Consider the following 10,775-nt stretch of genomic DNA (forward strand, 5'->3'; position numbering starts at 1 on the left):
TTAGGGATATGTATACCTGTGAAGAGATCCAGGATTTAAAACTTCAAAGCCAAATTGAGAGTATCTGGGTCAAAATTAAGGGAGAGAAAAACAACAGTGATCTCATTGTGGGAGTTTACTATAGATCCCCAAGCCAAACTGAGGACACAGATGATGCCTTCCTGGAACAGATGGCCAAGCATTCCAAAGGAAGTGAGATAGTAGTAATGGGGGATTTCAACTATCCTGATATTTGTTGGATGTCAAACTCAGCCAAGAGCATAAGGTCGAACAGATTCCTCACTGGCCTTGCAGACAACTTCATTGTCCAGAAAGTGGGAGAAGCAACAAGAGGATCAGCCATTTTAGATCTGGTCCTAACCAATAGCGATGACTTGGTTAGTGGGGTAGAAGTGGCAGGATCATTAGGTGGGAGTGACCATGCTCTTCTGGAGTTTATTATCCAGCGGAAAGGAGCAACCAAGCATACTAAGGTCCAAATTCTAGACTTTAAGAAAGCCGACTTCAGAAAACTTAGGGAAACGCTGGGTGAAATCCCATGGACAGTAATACTAAAAGGGAAGGGAGTTCATGATGGTTGGGAGTTTGTTAAAAGGGAGATATTAAAAGCACAACTTCAGGCAATACCAATGAGACGGAAACATGGAAGGTGCCTAAAGAAGCCAGGCTGGCTATCTAAAGAACTTTTGACTGAGTTAAGATTTAAAAGGGATATGTACAAAAAATGGAAAAGGGGGGAAATCTCCAAAGAGGAATTCAAACATATAGCCAGCACGTGTAGAGACAAAGTCAGAAAAGCTAAAGCACAGAATGAACTCAGGCTCGCCAGAGAGGTTAAAAGCAACAAAAAGGGCTTTTATGGGTATGTCCGTAGCAAAAGGAAAAACAAGGAAACAGTGGGGTCACTCAGAGGAGAAGATGGTGAAATGCAAACAGGGGACAGAGAAAGGGCAGAACTCCTCAATGCCTTCTTTGCCTCAGTCTTCTCCAAGAAAGAAAAAAACGCCCGACCTGAAGAATATGGAGCAGATGATTCAGCAGGGGAAACACAGCCCAGGATAAGTAAGGAGGTAGTACAAGAATACTTGGCTAGTTTAGATGTATTCAAGTCTCCAGGGCCAGATGAACTACATCCAAGAGTATTAAAAGAACTGGCAGAGGTGATTTCAGAACCACTGGCAATAATCTTTGAAAATTCCTGGAGAACAGGCGAAGTTCCAGCAGACTGGAGGAGGGCAAATGTTGTCCCTATTTTCAAAAAGGGGAAAAGAGAGGACCCAAACAATTAGCGCCCAGTCAGCCTGACATCAATACCAGGAAAGATTCTAGAGCAGATCATTAAGCAAACAGTCTGTGAGCACCTAGAAAGAAACTCTGTGATCACTAAAAGTCAGCATGGGTTCCTGAAAAATAAGTCATGTCAGACTAATCTGATCTCATTTTTTGACAGAATTACAAGCCTGGTAGATGAAGGGAATGCTGTGGATGTAGCCTATCTTGATTTCAGCAAGGCCTTTGACAAGGTGCCCCATGATATTCTTGTAAAGAAGCTGGTAAAATGTGGGCTAGACAATGCTACCATTCAGTGGATTTGTAGCTGGCTTACTGACCGAACCCAAAGGGTGCTCATCAATGGCTCCTCCTCATCCTGGAGAGTAGTGACTAGTGGGGTGCCACAGGGTTCTGTCTTGGGCCCAGTCTTGTTCAACATCTTTATCAATGACTTGGATGATGGGCTTGAGGGAATCCTGAGCAAGTTTGCAGATGACACCAAATTGGGAGGGGTGGCTAACACCCCAGAGGACAGGATCACACTTCAGAATGACCTTAACAGATTAGACAACTGGGCCAAAGCAAACAAGATGAATTTTAACAAGGAGAAATGTAAAGTACTACACTTGGGCAAAAAAAATGAAAGGCACAAATACAGGATGGGAGACACCTGGCTTGAGAGCAGTACATGTGAAAAGGATCTAGGAGTTTTGGTTGACCACAAACTTGACATGAGTCAGCAGTGTGATGCAGCAGCTAAAAAAGCCAATGCAATTCTGGGCTGCATCAATAGGAGTATAGCATCTAGATCAAGGGAAGTAATAGTACCACTGTATTCTGCTCTGGTCAGACCTCACCTGGAGTATTGTGTCCAGTTCTGGGCACCACAGTTCAAGAAGGATACTGATAAGCTGGAACGTGTCCAGAAGAGGGCAACCAACATGGTCAAAGGCCTGGAAACGATGCCTTATGAGGAACAGCTTAGGGAGCTGGGTATGTTTAGCCTGGAGAAGAGAAGGTTAAGGGGTGATATGATAACCATGTTCAAATATATAAAAGGATGTCATATAGAGGAGGGAGAAAGGTTGTTTTCTGCTGCTCCAGAGAAGCGGACACGGAGCAACGGATTCAAACTACAAGAAAGAAAATTCCACCTAAACATTAGGAAGAACTTCCTGACAGTAAGAGCTGTTCGGCAGTGGAATTTGCTGCCAAGGAGTGTGGTGGAGTCTCCTTCTTTGGAGGTCTTTAAGCAGAGGCTTGACAGCCATCTGTCAGGAATGCTTTGATGGTGTTTCCTGCTTGGCAGGGGGTTGGACTGGATGGCCCTTGTGGTCTCTTCCAACTCTATGATTCTATGATTCTATGATTCTATGATTCTATCTCTTGGAGTTGTCATGGGGATTAAATGAGGAGGGAAAGAACCATGTACACCACACCTTGAGCTCTTTGGATAAAAAGGTGAGATATAAATGCAATTAATGATAGTAGTGGTTTCTAAGCTTTTGCTGCAGCTTACCATGGGGGTGAGAAATGGTCCACGAGAACAGCCACAGAGTGAGGGCCAGCCAGTTTAAAAAGTGGAAAGCTTTTCAAGAGTCAAGCCTATGTATTTATGATGGCAAGGAACGAAACTTGCCAGGTCTGTGACTGTTGCATTGCCCATTTCCTCTTGCCCTCAGCCCTTCCAAAGCCAAAGACAACTAAATCCACCCCTGAATGGCCAGATGTTCCCTGCTGATGCCGCAGGAGCTGTGTATGATCCTCTCTCTTCCTTATGCCTAATCCCCTTGCATAAACAGAGATTATCTCTGACCCTTTTATTAAGGCGGAGATGGAAGGATGGGGGCAGAGAATAGACTGGCGCAAAGACGGACTCTTCTCTTTCTGCTTTTACCAGTCAGTTTTGCCGTGTAACAGCCATAAACACATCCATGCTGGGATCCCTTCATTCACCCTCCCCTTAGGACAGATTGCTTGATTTCCTGTTGAACTAAACCACCCAACACCAACTAAACCTGTCCTTTTACCTCCAAGCAGGAGCTGCTTTGTACATCCAGAAAGGAGAGTAGATTCAACCCTCCTAAACTGCAAGTCAGCAGCCTGTAGCTGCTTCGAAGGTTGCCACTTAGGGATGGCCAATCAAGAGAAAATGTATAAAGACAAACACAAGTGTGTCCAAATTGCATATTCTAATCTAATCTGGGCTGATGCAGGTTTAAATATAATTGCTGTAATTCAGGCAGACATTTTATTTATTTACTCCATTTATGTGCCACCTTTTGCTCCAAAGAGTTCAAGATAGCATAACTTGGTCCTTCCACTCCTCATTTAATCCCACAGCAACCCTGTGAGGTAGGTTAGACTAAGAGGCAGTGAATGTCCCAAGGTGAGCTTCATAGAATCATAGAGCTGGAAGAGACCACAAGGGCCATCCAGTCCAACCCCCTGCGAAGCAGTAAACACCATCAAAGCATTCTTGACATATGCCTGTCAAGCCTCTGCTTAAAGACCTCCAAAGAAGGAGACTCCACCACACTCCTTGGCAGCAAATTCCACTGCCGAACAGCTCTTACTGTCAGGAAGTTCTTCCTAATGTTTAGGTGGAATCTTCTTTCTTGTAGCTTGAATCCATTGCTCCGTGTCCGCTTCTCTGGAGCAACAGAAAACAACCTTTCTCCCTCCTCTATATGACATCCTTTTATATATTTAAACATGGCTATCATAACCTCCTCTTCTCCAGACTAAACATACCCAGCTCCCTAAGGCGTTCCTCATAAGGCATCGTTTCCAGGCCTTTAACCATTTTGGTTGCCTTCTTCTGGACACGTTCCAGCTTGTCAGTATCCTTCTTGAAGTGTGGTGCCCAGAACTGGACACATTTCTCCAGGTGAGGTCTGACCAGAGCAGAATACAGTGGTACTATTACTTCCCTTGATCTAGATGCTATACTCCTATTGATGCAGCCTCACTTCATGGCTGAGCGAGGCTTTGAACCCTGGTCTCTCAGGTCATAATAACCCACTCTTTAACTGTTACACCATACTGGCTCTCAAGAGGTTAGGTTTCTTCTAGAGTTTCAGGCAGAGTTATTTCCATTACCTGTTGGTTCTTTTAACTGAGCTAAAATCCCAATCACCTGGCCAATGGCCATGCTGGCTGGGGCAGATACAAGTCAGGCTGCAACAGCATCTGGAAGTTAGAAGAAACGTAGGACACTTCCTTAGACAGAGTTAGCCCATTGCTCTATCCAGCTCAGCAGCAGTTTTGCTGACTGGCAGCAGATCTCCAGGATTTCAAAGAGGATGTCTTTTCCCAGTCCCACCTGGCGATGCCTGAGATTGAATCTGGGGCCTTCTGCATGCAAAGCAGATGCTCTGCCACAGAGCTACAGCCCTTCCCAAAAATGTGGTGCATTTCGAACTGCTGGCAAGCCTGTTGGTTAATAAAATGGTGTGTCCCCATCTCCTAGTATTGTCCTCAAAGAACAAATACCTTCTTTGCTCCTAAAATTTGTGCAGAGCAAACTTACAGGCTTCACCAATTTGTGGTAGTGGCAGCAGTGGGACATAGAATCATAGAATCATAGAGTTGGAAGAGACCACAAGGGCCATCCAGTCCAACCCCCTGCCAAGCAGGAAACACCATCAAAGCATTCCTGACAGATGGCTGTCAAGCCTCTGCTTAAAGACCTCCAAAGAAGGAGACTCCACCACACTCCTTGGCAGCAAATTCCACTGCCGAACAGCTCTTACTGTCAGGAAGTTCTTCCTAATGTTTAGGTGGAATTTTCTTTCTTGTAGTTTGAATCCATTGCTCCGTGTCCGCTTCTCTGGAGCAGCAGAAAACAACCTTTCTCCCTCCTCTATATGACATCCTTTTATATATTTGAACATGGTTATCATATCACCCCTTAACCTTCTCTTCTCCAGGCTAAACATACCCAGCTCCCTAAGCCGTTCCTCATAAGGCATCATTTCCAGGCCTTTGACCATATTGGTTGCCCTCCTCTGGACACGTTCCAGTTTGTCAGTATCCTTCTTGAACTGTGGTTCAGTTCAGCTTGGAGAAGGACAAGAATTAAGGGCACTGCGAGCATCTCTCCGTTATCATTTGTGAAATGTTGGCAGGTATGTAATCTCAAGCACAACAGGCCTTTGGTTACCAACAGAGTAGGAGAATGCAGTTTAATTAGGTTGTTAATCCTCTAATCTGCTCCATGAGCCCAACTGGAGGCAGTTTTGGTCAATGGGGATGTAGCAAGAGATTGGCTTTCGTGATCAGGAGCAAGTTCAGCTCCTAAGTCAGCTGCTCCACTTTAGTGATTTTATCTCTCTGCTAAAGGACCTCATCCTCCTCCTGCTGACGTGATCTCCTAAGTGGATGAGGCACCGCCCTCCTCCTCCCACTCCTAGGCAGCAGCACCCAACGATACAGGATGACCTTGAACGGAACAGAAAGGGTTGGCTTGGGTGCAGTGACAGGAGATGCCGCCAGGTGGCACTATGGATGAAGAGTTTCGGCATCCACATTTGGGCGATATGATTCCATCACAAATATTAGAGTGTATACTAAATCGTACTGAGGAGCCCATATTTTCCAGCTGCAAAGAGGGCACCTGGACAGGGATTTCAACCATGATCACCAGTTTTCACCAGGAGCATGGAAGACCACAAACCCTGTGGGGGGGGGGGAGAGATACAGTACTGGGATTTCTTCCAGCCTGTTTGTATTTGTTCTGCAAATTCAAGAATGAATCACATGAAAACACAGGCATTCACCTGTACATTAAGAGATCTTGCATTATGGCAAGGAGGAGGAGGAGAAGGAGTTGCAACAGGTCTGTGGGTTTCTCTAGAAAAAGAAAGAGGGAAGCATGTTCCTTGCAAGGATGTTAGTTGCCTATGGCTTAATCCAAACACATTGACATGAAATGCATGCAAGAGCGGGGTTTGTGCAGTTGGGGAGACCTGGCTTTGCAGGTATTCTGGACAGGTCTCTGGCTTCATCCTCCAGCAATTCCCTCAGTCACAACACGGAAGCCATATAATCCTGCCTTTGATCTGTCACAGCAGTTTTCAGCCACAATTGACTGAGCAGAGCAAACAACTCGAAAGGGAGCCTCAGATCTGAGAGCATTCCACACCACAAGTTCAAATGAATCGTGAAGCCTAATGAGAAGCGCTTGAGCAGGATAAGATCAGAACAAGATGGTACAAGCACCATCTTTTGCCCTTGGTTGATCGACGCAGCATACAGGTTTGCCCCTCTGACCAAAGTGAAAACTAGAAGCCACTGGACCCAGATATAAAAGTGTATTCCTTGGGTTGTGGCAAATCTTTGACTCCCTACTTGAAGAATATCAAGGGGATATGGAACTGTCCTACTTGGTTCACAGCTAGTTATCCTTTGTGTAAGCTGAAAGGTGCCCAAAAAAAATCACAAAAATGAAGATAATAAAAGCAAACAAGCAGCAGACAAAATAGTCAAAACAAGGCAACAACTAGAAATCATACAACAAGCATGCTTCCCAAGCTGGGTAGGAGGGGGGTCAGATATCATACAAACAGCTAAATACTATTAAAAGCCACAGAGTATAGGACAGAGAATAGGACATCAATAGGAGTATAGCATCTAGATCAAGGGAAGTAATAGTACCACTGTACTCTGCTCTGGTCAGACCTCACCTGGAGATTTGTGTCCAGTTCTGGGCACCACAGTTCAAGAAGGATACTGACAAACTGGAACGTGTCCAGAAGAAGGCAACCAAAATGGTCAAAGGCCTGGAAACGATGCCTTATGAGGAACGGCTTAGGGAGCTGGGAATGTTTAGCCTGGAGAAGAGAAGGTTAAGGGGTGATATGATAGCCATGTTCAAATATATAAAAGGATGTCATATAAAGGAGGGAGAAAGGTTGTTTTCTGCTGCTCCAGAGAAGCGGACACGGAGCAACGGATTCAAACTACAAGAAAGAAAATTCCACCTAAACATTAGGAAGAACTTCCTGACAGTAAGAGCTGTTCGGCAGTGGAATTTGCTGCCAAGGAGTGTGGTGGAGTCTCCTTCTTTGGAGGTCTTTAAGCAGAGGCTTGACAGCCATCTGTCAGGAATGCTTTGATGGTGTTTCCTGCTTGGCAGGGGGTTGGACTGGATGGCCCTTGTGGTCTCTTCCAACTCTATGATTCTATGAGATTTTGTCTCCCATCTGAATAGGGACATAGGCAGTGACCTTACATTTAAATCAGACTACTAGTCCATCTGCCTTAGTGTTGTCTGTTATCAGTCTCCCACAACCTGCAGGGAACCTCCGGCCCAGGGACTTTGCCCTCATGGGACTTGCTTCACGCTCTGCCCCAAGTGTTTTTGCTGAGATGGAAGATGTCATTGAATTCTGACAATGCCTCTTGCTTCCCTGGGTGGAGGGTAGTGTGTGTGCATGTAGAAACAAGCCCACTGCACAAAGTAAAATCTACAGCTGCTGCTTTGCCCATTGCTGCCCCTGGCCCCACTCACCGGTAGATTGTGTCCCTCAGAAGGTTGCTGAGAAGAGTATGAGGCCCTCAGGCTGGAAGGCAGATACATATTCCTGTTGTAGTGCAAAATATCTAGAGGGCAACATCTCCCGTCAGCTTTGGGAGGAAGCATCACCTGAGAATAAGAGATGCTGATGACAGGGGGTGCCCGAACTTTTTTCAAAGAGAGCCAGATTTGATGAAGTGGAGATAAATTGCCACAGGGGCTAGATTAAGCCGATCGGCAGGCCAGATTAGGCCCCCAAAACAGATTTTGGGCATGCCTGACACACATCAAGGGGAGGCCATGGTCCTCATGCCCTAAGCTCTAGGTCAGGCATCCCCAAACTTCGGCCCTCCAGATGTTTTGGACTACAGTTCCCATCATCCCTGTCCACTGGTCCTCTTAGCTAGGGATCATGGGAGTTGTAGGCCAAAACATTTAGAGGGCCGCAGTTTGGGGATGCCTGCCCTAAGCTCTAAGTGCTTCTCCCTGCTATCACTTTATTCTATTTTAGTCTTATTTTTACTGCAGGGATAGGGAACTTGTGGTCTTGCTGATGATGTTGGACTCCAGCTGCCACCAGCCCCAGCCAGCATGACCTTTGGTCAAGGATTATGGGTGCTGTAGTCCAACAACATATGGAGGGCCATCAATGCAAAATCTTCCGGGAGCACAAGAGCATCGACCCCACAAAAAATCCAGACGTGATCTTATCCTTCTTACCCCTCCCACCTATTTTGGTTTGGGTGCTGAAACTTACAATACAAGCGAGTTCACACAAGATGCACAATACAGTAGATAAAACTGTCTGCTCTCGCTTTCGCATTAGACTGTGCACAACGTGTTAATAAGGCTACAGTTTTCAGAAAATTCCATCCCATGCTGGAGGCAGGAAATATTTGCCAGAGCTGTAACAATGGGCTGTGTTGAGGCATTTGACTTGGGAATGTGCTCCTTGCCAAGCCAAGAACTGAGAGCCTCTGTCATTGACATGACTTTGCATTTGGAAGCAAGCTCTCCGCAGACACTGGATAGCTCTGTTCAGAAAACTGACCTGCAGTGGGCAGGACAACTTCATCTGAAACCACTGACAAGGTTGTTTAGGACGCCAATGCCTGCCTAGCCAGTTAGCAACCTTTAAAAGGTTACAAAACTGCAGAACTAGATGTATCGTCCATTCGTATACACAATAAGTGCAGCATGAGTCTTTGCCTGCCATGTGGAAAATACCTGGAGGCAGCTGCTCAACATATTTGAAAGTGTTCCTCTAGTCCAGGTGTCAGGTATCTTTTTCAGCATTCCTTTGTGGGAAACCTTCCAAGACTTTTCTCTTTGTACTTTGTGCTACATTACAGTTCTGCAAAAGCCAGGCCACACCCCTCACTAGCTCACATACACATCCCTATCTCTCCATCCAGGCAGGCAAGAAGCTTCACCGCAGCTCAAGAACTCATCTCAGCAAGGCAAAAAACACTTGGAAAATGCAAAGTAGACCCAGTGAGGGGTGGGGCCTGGGGAGAGCCTCAGGGGCAATGTAAGAAACTTGGAGGAGAGAGGCTCCCTACCTGCTTGCTCTGCACTCAACACTGGGTGGAATCCAAGGGTTGTTCCTGCTAACACAAGATCCCAGTCCTCATGAGGAACTTTTCAGGCGGCTACAATGGGCAATATGGATTAGCAGAGGGTCAGGGTCCTCCCTTGCGCAAGAGGAAGCGCTTTTTGCTAGAGTGAAACACAGCACTGGATACAACAGTGACCAGCCGGCTGCCTTTGGAAGATTATAAGCAGGGCATGTGGAAAGGCAGCTCTGCACTTGCCTGCTCCCCCACTTCGAGGCTGGTCAGTGTGCCCTCTGGATGTTGTTGGACTAGAGTCCAACATCTGGAGGATCATATTGCTGGCTATTCCTGTTCCACAGCTCTGCATCTTGTGGATGTTCATGCATCTGTTGCTTGGTCAGAAGCACCCAAATCTCGTCATCTGTTGCAGGCAATCTATGCGCCCAGGACATGCTGAAATTGTCCCTGAGTGAGCTGTCTGAAGTGGCAACTGTCCCTGGTCACTCTTCCCCTTTTTTGCTGCTGTGTGTTATATTGTGAATCCATCTTGGCTCTTTAGATGTTGGGGGGGGGGGAGACAACTCAATGCTATCGGTAGGCCCCACACCAAAGACTCCCCCCCCCCTGCAGAAACAATGGCAGCAGTTTTTACAATATGGAAGCATGGACTCCACCTTATGTAGAGCCAAGGAGTGATTACCTCCATAAGCCATGCAGCCTTTCAAATAAACTTGACATACTTTGAAATCTGGTGCAGCTATGAGCTAGGTTCAAATTCCACCTCACTAAGGCTAGCCTAGGTGCACTCTTTTGGTCTTAGCTGCTCTCCTGCAATATCTACATTGTGGGGTTGTAAGGATTGATGGGTGTATTGCTAAATGGAATGAACCATCAAAAGTGTTATAGCATTCTGAAAGGCTTGTGATTCTTATGCTAAGAAAAGATTGTAGGTTAGGACTACAGAGGTTTATAGAAAAGCCAAAGTTAGGAGTTCGACAGCCTCCTTGAGGGAGGTATCTGGACTTTCTACCAGGCAGATACTCTGAACAGCAGTACTTTTTACATTCTCGTGGTGGTAGTGCAAAAGGTTAAAAAGCTCAGTGGCAGAGCTTGTGCTTGCATGCCGAAAGGTCCCACGATCAGTTTGCACCATCACCAGAGAGCCACTGCCACTAAACAGGCTACAGCAGAGGCAGGCAGCAGGTAGACCTGGCCCTGCTTAAAAGATTGCTGGATTTGCAAATCATCTCCTGTTCAACCACAGTAATAGAAACATTTTATTCCTCCCAATTGGTAGCAATTCAGATGGATTTGTGTGTATACATATTTAGATCATCTCACAGCTCTTTCCAGCAGTCACTGGTTCTGCCGTCACCATCATTTGCACTTGGGCTGTCCTCCAACCATCCAGCCACTATTTTGCACTC

This window comes from Zootoca vivipara, chromosome 6 (genome assembly GCF_963506605.1).
Source record: "Zootoca vivipara chromosome 6, rZooViv1.1, whole genome shotgun sequence".
NCBI classification, from domain to species: domain Eukaryota; kingdom Metazoa; phylum Chordata; class Lepidosauria; order Squamata; family Lacertidae; genus Zootoca; species Zootoca vivipara.